Here is a 23,454-nt window from a genome sequence, read left to right as displayed (position 1 = left end):
AAAAACACCAATGACAATTTATGCTGGAGAGGATATGGAGAAAGGGAAACACTCCTCCATTGCTGGTGGGAGTGCCAACTCGTACAGCATCTTTGGAAATCAGTATGGAGATTCTTCAGGAAAATAGCAATCAATCTACCACAAGATCCAGAAATTGCACTCTTAGACATGTAACCAAAAGATGCACATATATACAACAAGGATTATTTGTAATAGCCAGAACCTAGATGCCCACAACTGAAGAGTGAATAGGGAAAATGTGGTACATTTACACAATAGAGTACTGCTCAGTGGAAAAAAACCAATGGAATATTGAAATTTGTAGGCAAATGGATGGCACTAGAAGAAACCATCCTGAGTGAGGTAACCCAATCACAAAAGACAAGCATGGCATGTACTCACTCATATATGGATTTTAGGCCTGAAATAGGGGAGTGCCAGCCTACAATCTCCAGCAGAAATTCTGGGAAACAGGGAGGACCCTAAAAGAATGGGAGTTGATATGGATTGGAAGGAGATTAGAAAGGATGGGAGGAGAGAGTAATCATGTGTTTGCGCGCACACACACACAGAGAAATGTAATAGAGGATCATTTTTAGTATTGGGTGTTATGGTAAACATGTGCTGTCTTACCACTTGAGATGTTGAGAGAGGAGGCTTGTGATTTCCAGGACAGGCTGGATTACATAAAAATGACTGTCTTAAAAAAGAAAAGAAAATCATCCCTTATTGGGACAATATGTGAGATACCCACATCTGCCTGTTTTTTGTAGATATGATTGAAATTTTCATATATGATATTTCCAAATGTATGGAGAACTTAGACATCACAAGAAGTGAGAAGAATGACTATTAAGAGGCCATTCTAGGCACAAAACAATAAGTCTAGAAAATTTAAAGAATACCCAGGATTCATGATTGCAGGAAACATCAACAAAATTGAGTCTAAACACCAAAACAACAATTCCAAATACATTTTCTTTTATTAGTTCCATTTCTATGCCTTTCCTTCTCTTTCCCTCACTCTGGCTCAAATTCTCTCACTTTGAATCACAAATGCTCATTCTCTTAAATTTGATGTGGAGAGTAATCTTCCATTTTTCCATTTCTGTTTAAACCCTAAATCCAGATTTAGAGTTGTTAGAATTGCAAGAGAAAGAACCAGGGGTTTAGAATTGTCTTTTGGGGTCCAAATATAAACTCAGATAAGAAATTCCCTTCTCAGAACTTGGATTTCTTTATTCTTAATCTTGGATAATTATACCTGCAAACGGCTTTTACAGTGAATAAATAGCTAAAAGTTATGGACTACTTTGTTGTTAATAGACATGACATTGGTCAATAATGATTTAGAGAAGTAATTTGGTAGAGAAGGATGTTTGTTGTTGTCCTCTGTGAAAATTCTGTGGCTTTTAAACTCCATAATATTATGCTTGAAGTGGTTTATTCTGATCTGATCTACTAAAGCTATATTGTACCTCAAAAGAGAAAGGAGTACTGTTAACAGCATGTGCTGCTCCTACAGAGGATCCAGCTTCAGTTCCCAGCACCCACATTGCTTCTTATAGCTTCTCTGTAATTCCAGTTCTAGGGAATTCAATGCCCTCTTCTTGTCCCTGAGAGCACCAGGCATGCATGTGGTGCATATACATACCTGTAGGCAAAATACTCATAGACATAAAATCAAAATGAATCAATTAATAGAGGGAAAGAGACAAGGCACACAGACAGAAAACTTTCCCAACATCAACTTGCTTACCAAGGTATAACCTTTATTTTTGTTTAAGTTTGGGAGAATCCTATGGTGTCTTATCATAGGATATTTGTTGACTACAGATGTGACTATGTTTCTGATGATAACTGTGGTCATCATTGAGTCAGGTACACTGAAAGCAGTAGAGATGTGTCATTGTTCTATTTTGTGGATGGTATTCTATCATGGCTCCTGGGGAGAAGTTGCCCATCACTAGGAGGGGCTGTCCTCAGGTCCTCTACTGTAAGAATGTTCAGGTAACCTAATTTGTTTCACACTTGTGTTTATAAGGCTTACATCACTGTCAAGAAACTATGATAGAGCTCTTAAAATCTAAGTTCATTTGTTTCTCAGAAAGGCATACTGGGATGACCTTGGGTAGTAAAGTGAGAAAGTTTGACTCCGGGTTCTTCCACTTACAAGTTGGTGTGTGACAAGTTACATAATATCTGAACTCAGCTTACTCATTTGTAAAAGTGGCTGAATGTATTTTCTCCAAGAGAGTTTTTTTCAGGCTTAAATACGTCAATGCATTTTACCATGTGCTTATTAAAGAGCAAAGCGATATTTCATTGTCATGTTTTCTGTTGTCTATAACCTTTATGTTTTGCCCACCATTACTACCCCTACCACCAGTTCGTCTCTAGAAGGTTAAGGGAATGTATATGAACATTTTTTTCCTTTTTTAAAAATTTTATTATTTTAATTTTAAATAGCTTGCTTCACATGTCAATCCCAGTTCCCTCTCCCTCCCCTCCTCCCGCACACTCCCACCATCCCCCCAGCCTCCCACCCTATCCCCACTTCCTTCCACATAGGGGATATCTAGAGTCTGTAATTTCACTCAGGGCAGGGTCCAGGCACTCCCCTAAGAGTCCAGGCTGAGAGAGCATCCCTCTTTGTTTTATAGACACAGGAAGTCCATTTGTATGCCAGGCATAAACACTGATCCACTGCCCAGGGCCCCATAGGTTGCCCAGGCCTCCTCACTGACTCTCATATTCAGGGGGTCTGGATTAGTCCCATGCTGGCCTCCCAGCTGTCCGTCTGGGGTCCAAGAGCTCTCCCCTGTTCAGATCAGCTGTCTCTGCTGGTTTTGCCAGCCCATTCTTTGCCGATTTGCTCATCGCTCCTCTCTCTCTGTCACTGGGTTGCATGGGTACAGTTCAGTGTCTAACTGTGGGTGTTTGCCTCTGCTTCCATAAGTCACTGGATGAAGGCTCCAGGATGGTTATAGACATCAAGTTCATTATCAGGAATGGGCATTCGAGGTGGTCTCTCCACTATTGCTTTGCTTGCCAGTTGATGCCATCCCTTTAGATCACTAGAGGTCTCACTGCTGCCAGATCTGTCTTCTAACCTATGATTCCCTCTTCCCCCTATTCTACCCCCACTCAACCTTCCTGTTCCCCCATGACCTACTCTCCATTCCTCTTCTCCCCCTCTCTTCTTCCCAGATCACACTCTCCCCCACCCCTCGTCGTGTTCCCAATCTGTTCAGAAGATCTTGCCTCATTCCTCTTTTCTGGTGCATATCTCTCGTAGGTTCTTTCCTGTTTCCCAGACTCTCTGTCAGTGGAAGTGTAGACTGAACTATCCTGATCCATGTCTAAAATCCATATATGAGTGAGTACATACCATGTTTGTCTTTTTGTGACTGGGTTACCTCACTCAGGATGGTTTCTTCTAGTGCCATCCATTTACCTACGAATTTCAAGATTCCATTGTTATTTTCTGCTGAGTAATATTCCATGTGTAAATGTACCACATTTTCTCTATCCACTCTTCAGTTGAGGGGCATCTAGGTTGCTTCCAGGATCTGGCTATTAAAAATAGTGCTGCTATGAACATAGTGGAATAGACATGCTTGTTGTATGAATGGGCATCTTGGGTATATGCCTAAGAGTGGAATTGCTGGTTCTTGTGGTAGACTGAGTCCCATTTTCCTGAGGAATCTCCATACTGATTTCCGAAGTGGCTGTACAAGTTGGCACTCCCACCAGCAGTGGAGGAGTGTTCCCCTCTCTCCACATCCTCTCCAGCACAAATTGTCTTCGGTGTTTTTGATTTTAGCCATTCTGACAGGTGTAAGATGGTATCTTAAAATTGTTTTGATTTGCATTTCCCTGATAGCTAAGCATGTTGAGCACTTTCTTAAGCGTCTCTTAGCCATTTTAGCCTCCTCTATTGAGAATTCTCTATTTAGTTCTGTACCCAACCTTTTAATTGGATCCTTTGGTGTTTTGGAGACTTGCTTCTTGAGTTCTTTGTAAATTTTGGAGATTAGCCCTCCGTCAGATGTGGGGTTAGTGAATATCTTTTCTCATTCTGTGGGCTGCCATTTTGTCTTGTTGACTGTGTCCTTTGCCTTACAGAAGCTTCTTAGTTTTAGGCGGTCCCATTTGTTAATTGTCGATCTCAGTGTCTGTGCCCCTGGTGTTATGTTCAGGAAGTGGTCTCCTGTACCAACTCGTTGAAGAGTATCTCCCACTTTCTCTTCTAAGAGTTTCATTGTGGTTGGGTTTATGTTCAGATCTTTGATCCATTTGGACTTAAGTTTTGCGCAAGGCGATAGACAGGAATCTATCTGCAGTCTTCTGCATGCCAATACCCAGTTATCCCAGCACCATTTGTTGAAGATGCTTTCTTTTTTCCATTGCATATTTTTAGCTTTTTTGTCAAAAATCAAGTGTCCATAGGTGTGTGGGTTAAAATCAGGGTTTTCAATTCGGTTCCATTGGTCTACCTGTCTATTTTTGTGCCAATACCAAGCTGTTTTCAGGACTATAGCTCTATAATAGAGCTTGAATGCAGGGATGGTGATGCCTTCTCAAGTTCCTTTATTGTATAGGGTTGTTTTGGCTATCCTGGGCCTTTTGTTTTTCCATATAAAGTTGATTATTGTTCTTTCAAGGTCTGTGAAGAATTGTGCCAGAGTTTTGATAGGGATTGCATCGAATCTCTAGACTGCTTTTGGCAAGATTGCCATTTTTATTATGTTGATCCTACCAATCCAAGAGCATGGGAGATCTTTCCATTTTCTGGTATATTTCTGGTATCCTCTTTGATTTCTTTCTTTAAAGACTCAAAGTTCTTGATATACAGGTCTTTCACTTCCTTGGTTAACATTATCCCCAGATATTTGATGCTGTTTATGGCTATTGCAAAGGGTAATGTTTCTCTGATTTCTGTCTCAGCCACTTCATCATCTGTATATAATAGGGCCACTGATTTTTTGAGTTAACCTTGTATCCTGCCACTTTGCCGAAGATGTTTATCAGCTTTAGGAGTTCCCTTGCGGAGTTTTTTGGGTCACTTATGTAAACTATCATATCATCTGCAAATAGTGAAAGCTTGACTTCTTCTTTTCCTATTTGTATCCCCTTGATCTCCTTTTGTTGTCTTATTGCTCTAGCTAGAACTTCAAATACAATATTGAAGAGATATGGACAGAGTGGGCAGACTTGTCTTGTTCCTGATTTTAGAGGAATTGCATTTAGTTTCTCTCCATTTAGTTTGATGTTAGCTGTTGGTTTACTGTATATTGCTTTTATTATGTTCGGGTATGTTCCTGTTATCCCTGATCTCTCTAGGACCTTTATCATGAAGGGGTGCTGGATTTTGTCAAAGGCTTTTTCAGCATCTACTGAGATGATCATGTGGTTTTTCTTTTGCAGTTTGTTTATATGGTGGATTACATTGATAGATTTTCTAATGTTGAACCATCCCTGCATTCCTGGGATGAAGACTACTTGATCATGGTGGATGATTTTTCTGATGTGTTCTTGAATCCGGTTTTCTCGTATCTTATTGAGTATTTTTGCATAGATGTTCATGAGGGAAATTGGTCTATAGTTCTCTTTCTTAGTTGTGTCTTTGTGTGGCTTGGGTATCAAGGTAATGGTAGCCTCGTAAAAAGAGTTTGGCAGTGAGCTTCCTGCTTCTATTGTGTGGAATACTTTGAGGAGTATTGAAATTAGCTCTTCTTTGAATTTCTGGTAGAATTCTTCACTGAAGCCATCTGGACCTGGGCTTTTTTGGATCTTTTGTTTCTTTGTTAAGTTTCTGTCTGGAGTTCCTGTCTAGTGGTGAGAGCAGAGTGTTGAAGTCTCCTACTACTAGTGTGTGAGATTTTATGTGTGATTTGAGCTTTAGTAATGTTTCTTTCACGAATGTGGTTGCCTTTGTATTTGGGGCATAGATGTTCAAAATTGAGAACATTTAATAATACTGATATTCCTACCTTTTACAGTCTTATCTTCTTATCTCTAATCCATCACTCCTGGGTAGTAACCTACTGTGACTCAGTCTTTGTGCTTTTATAGTCTTCAGTTTTCCTTCCTTTTTATTATCTTCTTCTTCCTCAGAATAATTGCTCACTGATTGCATATGTTTTACTGGCAGAGCTACTTATCGCACCACCTATCATTTTATAAGTCTCTGATAGGGCTCATATTTGGGACAGTAATTGCTCCATAAAGGGTGACGGGTCAAAGTGTGTAGATTGCATGTTGCTTCTTGTGAAGGGAGGAAGCAGAACTGATAAAGAAGAGAAAAAAGTCTGTTAATGTTTTTCAATATCATCAGCTAAAGTTTAGATTGACCTGTCAAGAACAATGCAAAAACAGTGTTATCGTGCAGCATGTTAGAACAAGCAGCACAATTAGGAAACATGCAAGCTCAAGAAAAAAAAATTAGGCCATGATTTCCTAACATATGAAACCTGAAACCTCTGTTCAGTTTATCATCTAACACCTTCATTACAGTAGGACAGGAAGTTCTCACTTGGCGTTGGTGTCACAAAATTAAAATATTAATAAAAAAGGACTTAAAGCAATAAGCTTGTTCTTATTTCTTCTGTAAATCTAAAACTGTAGACAGATCACTGTCTTTTTCTGGATTCGTTTGGTAAGTGTTCCTTTTGAGAAAAAGTAATCCTTGTTCCCATTATTTGCTGACATTTAAGTTTCATTTGTTGCTTTGTTTCCATGGTCAACTTCTTTGGCATGCATGAAGGTCTTTATGCTTTGTCTTATAATCCCAAATCCTCAAAAGAGATGATGGAAAATGAAGGATGACATCGTCTTCCTTTCTCTCCTCCTCCTTCTACTATTTGTTGTCACAGGTTAGGGGATGTTTAAGTTGTATTGTCAAGCCTGTGTTGTTATAATATCTCATCTTTGGAAAAATGTACCTTGTCATTCCCTGACGGAGCTGAGAAATTTTGTCTACTTTCTTTCTTATGAAAGAGTCTCTAGCTCCCTGGCCTTGATTTCCCTGTGTAGCAGAAGATGAAGTCAAATTTCTGATCCTCTTGCCTCTATCTGCTAAGTGCCAAGATTACATGTGTGTAGCACTATGGGCAGTTTTATGTAGTGGTGGTGACTGGACCCAGGGCCTACTGCTTGCTAAATAAACACTCTACAAGCTGAGATAAACCCCCCATTTCTTATGCCTGTCTTTTGAGAATAAGTAATACCTAAAACCTGAGCTTCTCCACCCCTGTACTAGTATATGAAGGCACTTCAGATATGCCTACTTGGAACTCACTATATGCTTTGTGAAAGTAATTTGCCTTTTTCCTCCATTTTCAACTGCACCTGTGTTTTAATATTTGAACTTATTAATCGAGTATTACCCTATTTATTGTAAGTGATTGATAACTATAGCCTCTTTCTAACAGGAGAAATAAAAATAATAGGGAGTTTATTTTCTTTAGACATACAGTGCCTACCTTCCTTGAAATAATGTTTCCTAAATTTGTTCCCTTGGAAAAGATGGTTGGGAGTTTGAAATTCAGAAGTAAAGAAATGTGTGCCTTTACTCTTCTACCTCGCAAAAAAGTAAGATTACCTAATAAGAATTAAACTTAACTCTAGAATACTTGGGTGGAATTCCCACCTTGACACTCAGAGCTGTATGATTTAAAGAAAGCCATTTAACTTCTTTGAACTTCAGTACTTATGAGGAATTTATAGGGGATAACATGAGGGAGGGTATATATTTTATAGTATATATATACACACATATGCACATATATACATATATATTAAAATGTTATCTAGATATTGTGCGTCTTAGTGTTTCTATTGCTGTGAAGAGACACCATAACCATGGCAACTCCTATAAAGGAAAAAACATTTAATTCATTTAATTGGGGTGGCTTACATTTTCAGAGGTTTAATCCATTATCATAATGCTACAACATGGTGGCATGATGGTAGACATGGTGCTGGAGAAGTAGCTAAGAGTCCTACATCTTGACTCAAAGGAAGTGGTCTGTCTCTCTGGGCATGTCTTGAATATATATGAGACCTCAAAGCCCACCTCCACACTGACACACTTCATTCAACAAGACCAAACAAAGCCACACTTCCCAACAGTGCTACTCTCTTTTGAGGTTTGAATATGAATGATCCTCTTAGGCTTATATACCATCAGAATGATTGGTCTTTAAAGAGTGGCCTTTTTGGAGTAGATATGGCCTTGTTAGAGGAAGTTTGTCACTGTGGGTGGGCTTTGGGGTTTCGAATGCTTAAGGCAGTCCCAGTATCTTCTTTTCTTGATGCCTGCAGACCTGGATGTAGAATTCTCAGCTACCATGTCTGTCTGCATAATGCCATATGCCTTGTAATGACAATAATGGACTAAACCTCTGAAACTCTAAGCTAGCCCCAATTAAATGCTTTCCTTTACAAGAGTTGCTGTTGTCATGGTGTCTCTTTAAGGCAATAGAACTCTAACTCTAACGATTAGGCGATTTTTAGTGTGTCCATTTGTTTCTTTTTCTATGGGTTCCAGCTTAGTCTGAAATTACATATTAGAAAAGGCTTATTTTTATAAAAGCACTTTGAGAGTCTGTAGTTTTTCTCAAGGATGTCCTTGATTCTTTCTCTCTGAGTTTAATATAATTTAAGGTAATTGGATGAAAGCACTTTGTTCCTTTGTGTTTGAATTGCTGTAATTAGGAAGTGGTAGTATTTACCTCTTATGGTCAGTCTGAGCTCTGAAGTCAGAAAAATAGTCAAATCTTGAAAAGAGCAATTATTCAAGTGTTAGAAATTATAGTAATGCAATATTGTGCCTTTATCTCAAAGTAGCAAAACATGCCTGTTATATATCTATGTTAATGTGTCTTATATGTTGAAGTGTCTTGAAATATAGCAAATTTGTGATTTGGCATTAACTCCTGAAACCATTGAATCTCATTTTCGCAGTCTCTGGATCTTTCCTTTACACTGAATTATCTTGCCACTGTTTTAGGTGTATGTTATTATTACTGGGTTCATATTAATTGGGGCATTTTCAGAAAAAATGATCAGAACATCATATATCAGGAGTAGAATTTTGTTAAAGAAATATGAAGGTGCGATGTGTGGGATTTATATAGATGATGAGCTCCTGCCAGACAAACTCTGGGAGCCAATTTCTGTATGCTACAGATACTAGACCAGAGGCATCTGCTGATGACTTCTTTGTTATTATTCATTTCTGCTTTGTGAAGTTCCCCTTAGCACATGTTGAGACTTCTGGTGTTACTGAGAAAGTTGGATTTTCATATGTAAGATTATTATACCATGCATTATGTAAAATCACTTTTTAAGCGCTTTGTTGTATCTTTTATAGGCCTGTTGCTGTCCAACAAAGCTGTTAGAATGCATTTTGAACAATCTAGATTTGTTATTTCAATGTGATATCATGAGTTTATTGATATAATTTTGCTAGACAACAACAAGCTTGGATATTTCATTGCTAACTTGTGAGTGCTAGTATCAGATTTAGAGCTATACCTAAGTGAGGTGTTTATACCTTAAGAAAACTATCTGCCTCATTTTTGTGATATCTTCCTGGTTATTTCCTAGCAGTTCAGAAAATAATTTCCATTTCTGGTAAGTCACAATCCTTTATTTGCTCAAAAATGAGCTATTTTTCCAGGCACAACTGTGTCTAACATTCTGATATGGGAGTTTAGAAGCTTCTTTTTGTAGTAGATGGAGACCATTATAGAAAGCCACAACTAGTTAAAATGCAGAGCACAGCATACTGTGGGCTACTCAGCCCTAACTGATACATCTGTACACAACCCCTAAATGTAAGGCTCAGGGAATATCATGGAAGAGTACAGATTATGGAGTTCCAAAGGACCAGGATATCTGATATGAGATTGTCTTTTATAAATAACATGGAGTTACACTCATGGATTAATATTATTGTCACCTAAACAAGACCCAGCACAATGACAGCACCAATTGTTATTCCAATTATGGTGGCTTGAATTACAATAACCTCCATAGGCTCTTATATTTGAATTCTTAGTGAAACTGTTTGGAAGGATTAGGAGTTGTGGCTTTGCTGGAGGAGGTGTGTCACTGGAGGCAGTCTTTGAGGTTACAAAAGACCACACCAGCCCCAGTAAGATCTCTCTTTGCTTATGAATCCAGATGTAACCTCTCAACTCTGCTCCAGTGCTATGTCTGCCTGCCAGGCCAGCCTCCATGCTCTCTACCATGATGGTCGTGAACTTACTCTATGTAAGCTCCTAATAAATTCTTCTATAACTGGTCTTGGTCATGGTGTTTCTTCACAGCAATTGAAAAGCAACTGATGGGGGAAGTCCTTCTGTGTGTATGTTGATAAATAAAGCACTGTTGGCCATTAGGGAAGCAAGATAGGTGGGACGAGGATTCACCGAGAATTCTGGGAAATGTAGTCAAGGTTGGAGAGTCACCATTTAATCATGGGGAAGAGAGGACACTCCAGAAGGGCATCCTTGGAAAGATAAGTCCTTATAAAAATATATATTAGTAATTAAGTCAGAGTTAGCAATGAGAAACTATAGCAAAGGGCCAACAGCTTTATAATTAATATAGTGTTTCGTGTGTTATTTGGGGGCTGAGACAGTAGCGGGACCCAGGCGGCTGGTGGGAAGAATACACATTACAAGTAACCAAGATACCAATGTGGATAGGGTAAATCTTACAAGGCCCCACCACTACATGAAAATAAAGGCAACTGCTGTTAAGAGAGGGAGAATCAGTCTTCTTCAGGAATAAGCCTCTGACAGGTTATCCAATCCCAAAGGTCATTCCTAAACACATATACATACCAGCAACACTAAATGTACCCAGCAGATTATATTTATAAATACGTATGTATGAATGTGTATACATGTATAATGTCTGCATGTGTATTTTTTATTTAAATTAGAAACAAGCTTGTTTTCCATGTCAATCCCAGTTCCCTCTCCCTCCCCTCCTTCCCTGCCCTCCAGTAACCCCCTATCCTATCCCCTTTCTGCCCCTAAGGAAGGTTGAGGCCTTACATTGTATATGTAAAAATGTATATGTATATATGTATAAAGTGCATATATGTTTGTTTTTGCTTTTATAATTTACAAACTTTATGTTTTAAAGATTTATTTATTTATTTTATATATGTGAGTGCTCTATCTGCATATATACCTTTATGCCAAAAAAGGCATAGATCCCATTATAGATGGTTGTGACCCACCATGTGGTTGCTGGGAATTGAACTCAGGACCTCTGGAAGAGTAGCCACTGTTCTTAACCACTGAGCCATCTTTCCAGTCCTCCAAACTTTATTTTCAAAATATACAAATTAAAAAAATCACACAGGCAAATTAACCAGACCCAAAGTCTATACATCTCAGTGAAGCTGTGTACAGTTAGAATAGACATTCTGAAACTATGGAGCTTCACATGGATCTTACATTTTCACTACTGAACACATTTTTACCTATTTTTCCACCACCAAAACTGAAAAATCCATAACACAATTAGAGCTAGAAACTTTTATCCTCTTTTACAGCTCATATCAATTATCTCCATTCAATCCTTCCTCTTCCCCTAACATTTCTCTTCTCTTCATGTTATAAATATATTTATATGTGATAACAACAATTAAAGAGGATGAGGTCATGAAGTAGAGAGGAAGTGGGAGATACACAGGAGGAGTTCGAAGTATTTGTGAGTGAAATTATCAAAGGTAATATTATCAAAGATAAAATAAATGTTTAAAAGAGAAGAAACTAAAATGTTTTTTAATGGTATGGAGGGCCAGAGGTGGTGGCCCTTTGATCCCATACACCTTTAATCCCAATACTTTGGAGGTGGAAGCAAGCAGATCTCGGTGAGTTTAAGGCCATGTTGGTCTACATAAAAACCGCCAGGCTAATCAGAGTTATATAGTGAGAGCCTGTATCAAAAAGAAAAACAAAACACAAAAAATAAAATCAAAGAAAACAAAACAGCAAGGAGAAATACACAAAATGTTTTAAAAACTGAAACTTTGGTATATTTTGTCAAATGCAACACCAGAAAGTCTTTTAACAGTTCAGTTTTCAAATTCAAGAAAGTCAAGCTGCATGTATGTGTTGTGGGTGTGTGTTGTCTGTATGTGTGTTGTGTGTGTATGTGGTATTGGGGATTAAACTAGCATCTTGGCACACTATCTAAACACTCTGCTTACCTAGAAAAATCTACAGAAAATGCAAGCTGGTTAAAAGCTGTGGTAGCTTGAAAGAAAATAGTCCCCAGAGGGAGGGGCACTATTAAGAGGTGTGGTCTTGTTGGAGTAGGTGTGGCCTTGTTGGAGAGAGTGTGTCACTGTGGGGATTGGCTTTGAGGTCTCCTTTGCTCAGGCTTCCCTCACTAGGACAGTCAGCTGACTTTTTGTTGCCTACAAGATGTAGCACTAGCACTCTCAGTTCCAGCGCTACATGAGCCCACATGCACCATGATCTCTGTCATAATAATAATGGACTGAAGCTCTGAAACTATAAGCAAGCCAGCCACCCCAGTTAAATGTTTTATGAGGATCTTGTACAAAGTCTGGCACATACCAGAAATTCAATAAATGTTATAACTCTTCTTCATATAAATGTTTATATACATATATATGTCATATTTTCAAAGAGCATAAATGTTACTATCTTCACTAGCTACCTAACTCTTATTGAAGCTGAGAACATTAAAATTATTGATTTGTTTGCTGAAACATCACTCATATCAAACTAGTCCACTGTTGCTTGGGTTTCCATAGGTATTCCTTTGATATTTGTCATCTATTTAATGAAAGCCCAATGACATCATTAGTGTGATGAAAGAGCATAATTGTTATTACATTTCTCCTTTTTAAAACACTGACTTATTTCTACTGATTGATTTTTGCTTTGAGATTTTTGATTTTTTTCCATTAATATAAAAACTACACCCTATCCACATGTGTTCTCCTTTTGCCTTCTGAAATGTACAATACTGGGAGGTGAGAACCCTAGCACAGACAATAGAAAACCATTTTATTAATATTTCCTTTCTGTAGATCTTATTTATTCCCTACCTGCATCATTGTTTTGTGACCTAGAATGTTGTAGTCACCACAACTTTAATAGAGTGATAAAGCAGTTATTGCTATCTTCTTTTTAAGAAAAAAATCTGAAACAGGGCCTCTTCTGTAGCATAGGCGGACTTGAACCCACTCTAGCTGAAGCTGCCCTTGAATTCCTGATCTAATCCTTATACATGAAAGATATTTCCCTTTGGCTAGGTCAGAGGCTATGGTTTTCTATTATTATGTAAGCAAAAATATTTGCCTGATGAAGGATGGAGCATAAAAGCAAACAGATGTGCAGAGTCCACTGTGGTATAATGGTAAGTCTTGTTTACATAGTACTTGAATTATATCACTGTTGGCCTGGCAAGTTGATAAAAGCACTCAGTCTCATAATTTGTTGGTGTGTATCTGAGTAAAATTGTGGAAATAAATTCTCTCTATAGAATTACAGAGGTTAGTGTTCAGTAGTGGGTAGATTAACATTCAAGTATTAATGTAGCAGTTTTTCTAAAACCACTATCCAGGATTCCTTGATGTTGTATGCTAACTGACAAAAAGAAGTAAACTTTCTTCTTGTAGTGCACTCTCAAATCACTGTTCTGCGTTCTTTTCTTCACCTTCGTTTCCCAAGAACTCAAAATATTGCTCTTTGTGGCATAATCAGGGCAAAGTACACTATACTTAGTGTAAATGTTTTGAACATATTGAGGTAGCAACAGGGCTTCAGAAAGTAGATGAGGCAGAGAATAGATGAACATAAAGGGCCTAAAGAAGTTGCATCAGTGGGTGGGACTGGGAATCAAATGTGTTTTCTTTTTTTGTTTGTTTTTGTTTTTCGAGACAGGGTTTCTCTGTAACTTTTGGAGGCTGTCCTGGAACTGAACTGAGTTCAAGGAGGTTGGTCTTGAACTCACAGAGATCCACCTGCCTCTGCCTCCCTAGTACTGGGTTTAAAGGCATGTGCCACCACCGCACCCGGCTCAAATGTGTTTTCTAATTAGAGCACTTTGGAGTGTTTTTCTTCAGGGGCTGACTCAATACTTCAGCTTTCTTCATGAGACATTTTTGAGAGCTTGAGAGTAGGTCCTCCCACATGAGAAGGCAAAGATCCATGCAGGAAGTCCCAGTAGTCTTTAGTTCCACTCACTATGTTGTTTCCAGTAGTTTAACTATTTTATACTGAGTACACTCTTTTATACAAAATGAAGGGCAACTTTCTTCTTTATCTTGATGGATGGACAGGAGTGCTTGTCAGTTTCAATCTCTGCTTCCTTTCTGCCTTAGCTTGTGAATTGAAAATTCCAAGGAATGAATTTCTTAGCAGCCTAGCAAGTTCAGGCAAGTTTTAAAAAGTACAAAGGTAATAATCCAGAGTTTAAGTGTTGGGGGCCATATAAGGGGACCAAGAAGCAACACAGCTGGGTGGTTGATAAAGCTACTCCTTAGTGAGCCATGGAGAGGAAAAGCCCCAAGAACTACATGTCCTGAGGACCTCATGCTGTTGAGCGTAGCTTTGATTATTGCCTTCATGGTCCCCACATCTCTCATAATCTACGGGTTGGATGAAAACTCTCAGGGGTTTCTAGTGCCTCACTGGGCAGTGTTACTGGTACTTAAATAATAGGGACTCAAGCTTTGCTACTGGAGCAGATCAGTGACTCAGTCACCATCCTCAGAAAGAATACAGACATGTAGATTGTTAGTAAGGTTAGGTTAAGATATTTTTGTTAGTGGTTTTGAAGGAGAAAATCTTGGGGAACAATTTGAAGTTTAGAAAGGCACACATTCAGTAGTTGAACAAGGGACTCACTGAGGTCAGGAAACAGGAACAATGGCAGCCTGACTGTTGCTGGCTGACATACCTTTTTTGCTAGGATGGGTTGTTGATCAAGAGTGATGACTAATTCCTTGTACCCATTTCTGCCCTCAGCTTGCTGATTTAAAATAAACCCGTTGATGAGTGTGTATTCACCCTGAGGATTTAAAAATAGGGCTGACTGTTTGTCATATATAAAAGTCTGGATTTGTGATTTTTTTAAAGATTTCTTTTAAGATTTCCTTTTGAGATAAATAATGACGTGGTTTATCCTTTCTTTGTAACTGCAAAATGCAGCCTGCCTGCAAAAGAAGTGGCTGAGAAAAATACCTTGCTTGCTCACACTCTGTTAACCTATAACAAGTTGCTTGGGTATGAATGTATGTGGCTTCTTGGGACAATTTGTTTTTCACCTATAATATGTAAAACATTTAATCATGTAAGGGATATGGAAAATACGTTGGTTTTTTATTCGCATTTATTATACTCACTCACTTAAAAATATTGTGTAAACACATTGTAATTTTTATGCTGCTTGAAATATTATTGCTGGGGTATATAAGTTGTAAGGGCAAAATAGTTAGTTAGAAGGAAAAAATTAAGAATAGACATAAGAGAAACATCAGGGTAAGAGAACAGAACAGAAAGAGGATATAGTAGAACAAGCAACAGAAAGAACAATAAAATGAAGAACTAAACTTTGGCTCTCGGAAAAGTCCTCGTGTGTCTGTCTGCCCAGTAGTTTGTCTGCACTGCATCTTCTCTTCAGTTTCTCTGACCTGTTGAAGGCTGGCCACTCATCAGCATCCTAGGTGACACCCTGACATGCTGGAGTTGTGTGTGTGTGTGTGTGTGTGTGTGTGTGTGTGTGTGTGTGTGTGTGTTTCTCTTTTGTGCCGACCCAAGAGAGTTAAATTTTCCGTCTTTCACCAGTTCCAGAGAAAAGTCAAGTTGAGTGATTAGTTCACTGACTCTTTGGATCTCCCTTAATCCCTGAACTGCTGAAGGCTGGTCCGCATGGCAGCATTATTTAAGAACTTGCCTGATTTTAATTATAGGAGTTAGTAGTCAGCAATTGTGAAAAAATATGGAAAAAAAGTTTTTGGATTCATCTCTGCCAGGATTTCACTGTGTACTCTCAGTTTTTCCATCTGTACCGGAAAGCTGTTGGACTAGAATGAAGGATAAACATAATTCTTTAAGAATGTGATTAATTCCCCTCCTCTAAAATGCATGTAGAAAATGGATATAAATGTCAGGAGATCCACAGATCCTGAATGTCAGCTTAAAAATTCTTAGGTGATTTCTGGTGGTCCTTCAATCTCAGGTACTCTCTGATGTTTCTACGTTTGTGCATGTGTGTTTATAAAACAAATCTGGAATATGCATTTTCCTATTTTGAAGTTTTATTTTTAGGTATCCCTACGTGACAACTCTCTATTCACCCCACTCTAGTCATTCAGCTGAAAAAATTTTTAAAAAGATTGACGGTTTTCTATGACAATTGAAAGCAATAGTGTGTGTGCGTGGGGGGGGGGTGCAGAAACAAAATGCTTGAAAGTTTTCAAGGTTTGGAGAACTTAAGTGGTTAAGAGCACCTGATGCTCTTGCAGAAGACCTGGTTTACCTTCCCAGCACCCATATCACCTACCTATAAATACAGTTCAAGGAAATTTGGCATCCTCTTACAGACTCTCACACACACATAAATAGAAAATAAATCCTTTTTAAAATGTGAAAAGGGACATATGCATAGTTAACTGTTTCAAATAATCTAGCCTTAAAGTCTTTACTTTTCTAGTCTTGTGTACTGCTTTCATTGTAATTGAAGTTTCTACACCCCTTAAGCTTCTCCGCTGATGCAGCAATCTAAATGAATGAAACCAAGTTAGAAAAAGCCCACGTTTAATGGATAAACCCTCCCGGATGGCCTTCCAGGTCCCCAAAGAGGACAGAAAAGGGAAACTGTAAAAGCCACAAGTCTGTTCTCTTGGGAACAGTTTAAATACCTGTGGGAATGGTCTTGAGTATTTCTGGGGGAGGGGCCATCATTTGGTGGGTTCTGAGATACAGCAGGGTTTGGAGGGAGATGCTGGGGGGGGTGGCCTGGGTGGAACCTCCAACATAACATCCCAGACTCTTTGGGTATATGGATGCCAGGGGCTGGGGTGAAGATTCCACCTTAACACTCCCCTCCTCCCAGTCCCTTACTCCTTATCTAGTCTCTGTCATTATACTAATTGTAGCATGCCTAATGAAGGCTTAGATGCTACCTTTCCATATAAGTGAATACATACTATATTTGTCTACGGGTCTAGGTTACGCTACTCAGAATGATTTTTTTCTATTTTCATCATTTACTTGCAAATTTCATCTTTAACAGCTGTATAATATTCATTGTGTAAATGTATTGCATTTTCATTATCCATTCATCTGTTGATGGACATCTGGACTCTTTCTAATAGAGTGGCAATGAACAAGGATGAGCAAGTATCTCTGTAGTAGGATGTAGAGTCCTTTGGGTATATGCCAAAGAATGGTTTAAGTAGATTTCAAGGTAGATTGATTCCCAATTTTCTGAGAAATCACCACCACATTGATTTCCCAAGTAGCTATACAAGTTTGTACTCCCACCAGCAATGGAGGAGTATTCCCCTCACCCCACATTCTTGACAGCATAAGCTGTCATTTTTTATTGACCATGGCTATTCTGACTGATGTAAGATGAAATCTCAAAGTAGGGTTAATTTGCATTTCCCTGATGACTAAGAATGTTGAACATTTCTTTAAGTGTTCTTCAGCCATTTGTGTTTCATCTTTTGAGAACTGTTTAGTTTGGCTGGAGAGATGCCTCAGTAATTAAAAGCTAGGCTCACAACCAAAAATATAAGAGAATTATTTAGTTCTCTACCCCTTGTTTATTTGTTCACTTGGTGTCCAGTTTTTAAGTTCTTTATATATTTTAGATATTAACCCTCTATCAGATATATGTGTGATAAAGATCTTTTCCCATTCTATATGGTGTCATTTGTCTGAATGATGTTGTCCTTCGCTGTATAGGCACTTTTCAGATTTATGAGTTCCATTTAATTATTGATCTTAGTACCTGTGCTAACAGTGCTCTGTTCAGAAAGTCCTCTACTGCGCCAGAGAATTCAAGGCTATTCCCCACTTTCTCGTCTTTCAGATTCAGGGTATATTGCCTTATGTTGAGGTCCTTCATTCATTCATAATTGATTTGTGTGTATAATACATATGAATCTAGCTGGGTGTTGGTGGCCCACACCTTTAATCCCAGCACTTAGGAGGCAGAGGCAGGCGGATCTCTGTGAGTTCGAGGCCAGCCTGGTCTACAGAGTGGGTGCCAGGATAGGCTCCAAAGCAATACGGAGAAACCCTGTCTCGGAAAACCAAAAAAATATGGATCTATTTGCAATCTTCTCTGGATTTTAGGAAAGTGTGATGGCTGTGAGCTGCTTGGTAGGGAATGCTCCTGCAGGTTGGTGTGTGTCAGAGATAAATGGAGGTGGGCTAGGAGAAAAGACTGAGAGGGAAGGGCTAAGGGGATCCTGTCCATGCCAAGGGGTGGGTTCCTCAGGAAGTTGGAGATGTGATAGAAAGAGGATATCATGCAAATATGTTGCAGTAAAGCAAAGACTAAACTGGAGATATAGAATGAAAGGGTTAGAGAGATGCTGGGTTTGAATCGAGAATTGAAGTCTCCAGTAAATAGATCTCAAGAGATACACCTATAATCAGGTTGTCACTGGGCTGAGGTCTCTCTCTCTCTCTCTCTCTCTCTCTCTCTCTCTCTCTCTCTCTCTCACACACACACACACACACACACACACACACAAAGGAGAACATGCAATATGTGCAAAATTTGTCTTTCTGAGTCTGGATTATTTCTCTTAATATAATGATCTCCAGCTTTATCCAGTTTCCTACGCATTTGATAATTCCATCCTTCTGAAAGCCACGTAAAGTCTCATTGTTAGTTCTGTAGTTTAGCTATTTTGAAAAGTGCAGCAATAATCATGGATATGCAAATGTCTCTGTGGCTCCACTACTGTTTCCTTACTTCAGTTACTACTAGTATTTCCTTTACTTCTGCCTATATCCAAACTAATTTACTCTAGGTCTGTGCTCCTTACTGCTACCAAAATTTTCTTTTGAAAATGCACATCTAATCGACCCTTGGCCTCCTGGACAGTGTGTTCTCATCCACCCCCACTATGCCCGTGTTTGTGTGTATACAGTGATTTATTCCCCCCAACAGAATGTTCTTTCTCCTTTGTCCATTTGGCAAATGCTTTTTTATCTTGACAATGTTCACTTTAATTGATCTTTTTGGTTATTATTCTAGTTTAATTTTTGTTGTCACTTATTGGATGATATGATTTATTGCCTTATACTTCTAGGTCACAGTCCATCACTGAGGAATGTCAGGACAGGAACTCAGGCAGTAACTTGGAGCAGAAACCATGGAGGAACTTTCCAGCTTACTCACTCATGGGCTTCCTTTCTTAAACTGCTCAGGATCACTGTCTAAAGATGGTGCCACCCAAAGTGGGCTGGAATTTTCTACATCAATTATGATATGTTAACCTCTGACAGATATGACCACAGACCAGCCTGAGGAAACTACAATTGCTTCATTGAAACTACAATTGCTTCATTGAAACTTTTTATATTGTGGGCTCTTCAAAAGCAGAAACTGATTGTCTTTGTTGATATATATTGCTTATAGAGTGACATAAAAATGAATAAATGAATGACCAATATTTACCCTTGCCAAAACATCCAATGTTGATTTTATAAAATCAGAAAATTGTAAAAGAATTTGTTTTAGTAAGAATAAATGATTAAGGGAAATAATTTTCTAATCTGAAGGAATAGATTTATGATTTTAATCATAATTTATAATTCTTACTGGTTCCTTCCTCTAAGTATTGATCCTTGCTTATTTTAGTTTTGTGAATTTAGAACTCCACTTTTACCTTAACTCCATGTCACAGAATATTATTTTTGTTCTCTTTTCCCATTAAGTAAGCTCTACTTTTTCACTCTGTTGTTTTCTTTTTATTCCACATAAGAAAGTTCTGATGTTATGACAAGAAATTATTATAGTACATTAAGAATAGATTCTCTGTGCCACATGGACAGTATTTGGAAACCCTATTAACATAGCTTATGATGCAAAGATTGCTTATTGTACTTTTTGCCTTTTCTTAACAGGTAGCAAAGGTTGAAAAGACCAATGTCTCGGTTCACGCATCACAGATCTGCTCAGTGACCAGCATCCATCTAGACCAATCTCACAGGATATCCAGCAAATTAAAGGTAAGACAACAAGTAATATTTTCCTTTATGTGAGTAATAGATTGGGAGTGAATAAAAGAACTTTGGACAAACTTGTCATTTTACACAAAGGAGCTCTAAAACTATGAAATAGCTGGGTTTTTTTTCAACTTAGCTGCTTTGTATTAAACATGGGATGTAACTCCTTTATACTTTTTCTGGGACATTTAACATGCTTCAGTGCCTATCAGAAGGTAGGTTTCTATAAGAGTTTGTTATCCATTCTTTTACTTTCTATTGCTGTATTGAAGCACCATAATCAATAGCCACTTATGGAAGGAGGGATTTACTTTGGCTTACAGTTCCAGAGGGAAAGGAATCCTCATGATGAGAGGCATGTGAGCAAGCAGGATTGGTGACAGGAGCAGGAATCAGATAGATCATGTCACAAACCACAAGCTTAAAGCAGAGAGAACCAACTGGGAGTAGAGTAAGGCTTTAAACTTGCAAATTCCACTCCCAGTGGCCTCCAGTAAGGCTGTACCTCTTAAACTTCCCCAAACCCTGCCACCAACTGGACACCAAGTGCCTGAGTCTATATGGGACATTTTTCAGTTAAACCATCACAAGTAGGAAAGGTTCAAAAATTATTGCAAAGTTAAATAGATACCATGTATAGAGGCTAGCCTCTGGGCTTATCTGTCTGAATATTAGACTTACTACTGTTTTCTGATCCGGATTCCAAGACTTAATTTTTGTCTTTCTAAGAAACAAATCCCATAAATACTGGTTTGTCCTCACTGAAATTTCTTTATGTTCTCCATATTAATTCAAATACTGCTTTGTATTTCTGCTTTCAGAGGTTGACTTTTATATTATTCTCACCAGAATCATATTTGGTTAGTTTCATAGTTTTTCATGCTTTTATACAGAAAATTTTATTCCAAAATCATAGGAAGTTTAAAAAACATCCAGTATATATCTACTTTTGGAATCCAAGTAATTTAACTTGGTATCATTTGGAAGATGAACCTGATTAATGATTCAACCACTTCAGCAAAGTATATCAATACTCCTGTAGGGTGGGTAGTTAATTTTATGATTTTTCTAACACAAACACTTTCTTTTGTAGAAAATGAAAACCATAATTTCACTTAAATAAAGTTGCCAAAACTCAAGTGTGCATTTGCATAGAAAGAAATAGTAAGTTAATATGACCTTAAGAAACAATTGCTCTGGCTGGGTGGATAGCTTAGTGGTAAAATACTTGCCTAGGGTGCCCACTACTCTGTATTCATTCCAAATTAACAAAGGAAAATTAGTGAAACTGAGTCTAATGGTGCATGCCTATTGTCCCATCAATCAGAAGTAGTGGCAGACTGATCACATATTTAAAGCCATTGTCGGCTACACAGTGACTCTGAGGTCAGATGGTTTTACATAAAACTCTTGTCTCAAAACACCCCAAAATAAAACAAACAAAAAATAAACAAGTAAATAAATATCCAAGGACACTATAATATAATGTTTACATTGGAGGGGTACATATATTTATGTCAAATTGCTAAATAAAATACATCATAAGCCACCAAGAGAAAAAGTGCTTAACTTTGGTGACTAAAGATGACCATTCAGATAATGGACAGGGAGAAGCATAACCTCAGGGAATACAACCAGAATCAAAGCTTTTTGCAAAACTGTGACAATTTTAATAATTAAATAGGGCATTGCTTCTTTTAAAAAATCCTCCCAAGTTTATCATCTATTTTGCAGGGTAAAGGATGAGGGGCTTTCAAACCATACTAGTTTTTAATAAGAAACTGAGGCTCAAGGTGGAGAAACGATGTATTTCCCTTCTAAGTGACAATCAGCCTTTCCCTTCCTATCTGAACAGATCTGGTGAAAAATGGCCACCAATAAGTCCACCATGCATTTCACAGTTCGGAATACTTTCTTTTTTATTAATTAAATTTTCATTTATTTTGCATCCTCTCCTCCCATTGCCCCCCCACCTTCTCTCTGCTTCCCCGTGCACCCCTCCTCTGTTTCTCTTCAGGAAAGAGCAGGCCTCCCATGGGTATCATCCAAGCATGGCATATCAAGTTTGTTGGAATACGTTTTTAAAGGGATAGCATCTTCATTTAGAGTCCCGAGAAGGAATATAAACATGGCTTTATTGACCACCAACAGTGCAATGTGATTTTCTAGATTTATCTAAATATTTGCCTTTATTAAAGTTAGCAAGTCACAAACTTTCTCATGCTAGTGTGGTGCTGCTGTACCAGTCCTTCAGCTTGAAGAACTCCATGAGCCTTTTCTACAAGGCAGGTCTAGTGGTAATGAAATCCTTCAGTTTTTATCTGTCCTGGAAGCTAATTTTCTCACTTAACTTTTGAAAGACAACTTCATCTCCCATTGCATTCTTGATTGGTAAGATTCTCTTTCCACTTTTAGTAGTTTGAATCTATCATTGCAATAGAATGACCTGATTCTGGCATGTTAGGATTTTGTTGAACTCTTAGATGGAAACTTCCATTTTTATATAAATTATGTTTTCACTTGCTGCTTTCATTAGCTTCTGATAGCTTGACTATTATGTATCTCAGTGGGAATTTCTTTCAGTTCACCTTATTTGTGATTTTTTTAAAATCCAATATTGTACTGGGTATTTTTGTGTGTAACTTGACACAAGTTAACATTACCAAAGGAACCTCAGCTGAGGAAATGCCTCTTTGAGCTCTAGCTGTAAGGCATTTTCTCATTTAGTGATCAATGCAAGAGGGCTCAGCCCATGGTGGGAGGGGCCATCCTAGGCTGGTGGTCCTGGGTTCTATAAGAATTTGGCCTGAACAGCCATGGCAGCTCCCCTCCCTGTTCTCTATATAAGCTCCTGCCTCTGGGTTCTAACCCTGCTTGAGTTCTCATTCTGACTTTCTTCAGTGATGAACAGCAATATGGAAGTGGACGTCAAATAAACCCTTTCCTTCCCAACTTGCATTGTTGGTCACGGTGTTTCATAGCAGCAATAGGATTCCTAACTAAGGCAGATACCTATTTCTTTTCTTGGATTTGCAGAATTTTCAGCTTTTTTTTGAGCCAGGGTCTTATTATGCAGTTTGCTAGCTTGGAACTTTCTATGTAGACCAGGCTTGCTTGAAACTCCATAAATCTACCCGTATCTGCCTCCTGTGTACTTTGATTAAAGGTGTGTGCCACCATGTCTGGCCATTTT

At 38.3% G+C, this 23,454-nt stretch overlaps 1 protein-coding gene across 1 annotated transcript in view; it reads left to right on the top strand.

Annotated features, from left to right (window-relative positions):
* Positions 1-23,454, top strand: part of Asb12 (ankyrin repeat and SOCS box containing 12) — a 95,325-nt gene that overhangs the window by 23,898 nt on the left and 47,973 nt on the right. The window contains exon 3 of the mRNA XM_040744215.1: positions 20,160-20,264. The gene's annotated coding sequence lies outside the window, so the exon portion shown is untranslated. The remainder of the gene's footprint in view (positions 1-20,159; positions 20,265-23,454) is intronic.

This window comes from Mesocricetus auratus, unplaced genomic scaffold, assembly GCF_017639785.1.
Source record: "Mesocricetus auratus isolate SY011 unplaced genomic scaffold, BCM_Maur_2.0 Super-Scaffold_100003, whole genome shotgun sequence".
Lineage (NCBI taxonomy): Eukaryota > Metazoa > Chordata > Mammalia > Rodentia > Cricetidae > Mesocricetus > Mesocricetus auratus.
The sequence above is the reverse complement of the archived record's forward strand: the minus strand, read 5'-3'. Positions and strand labels throughout refer to the sequence as shown.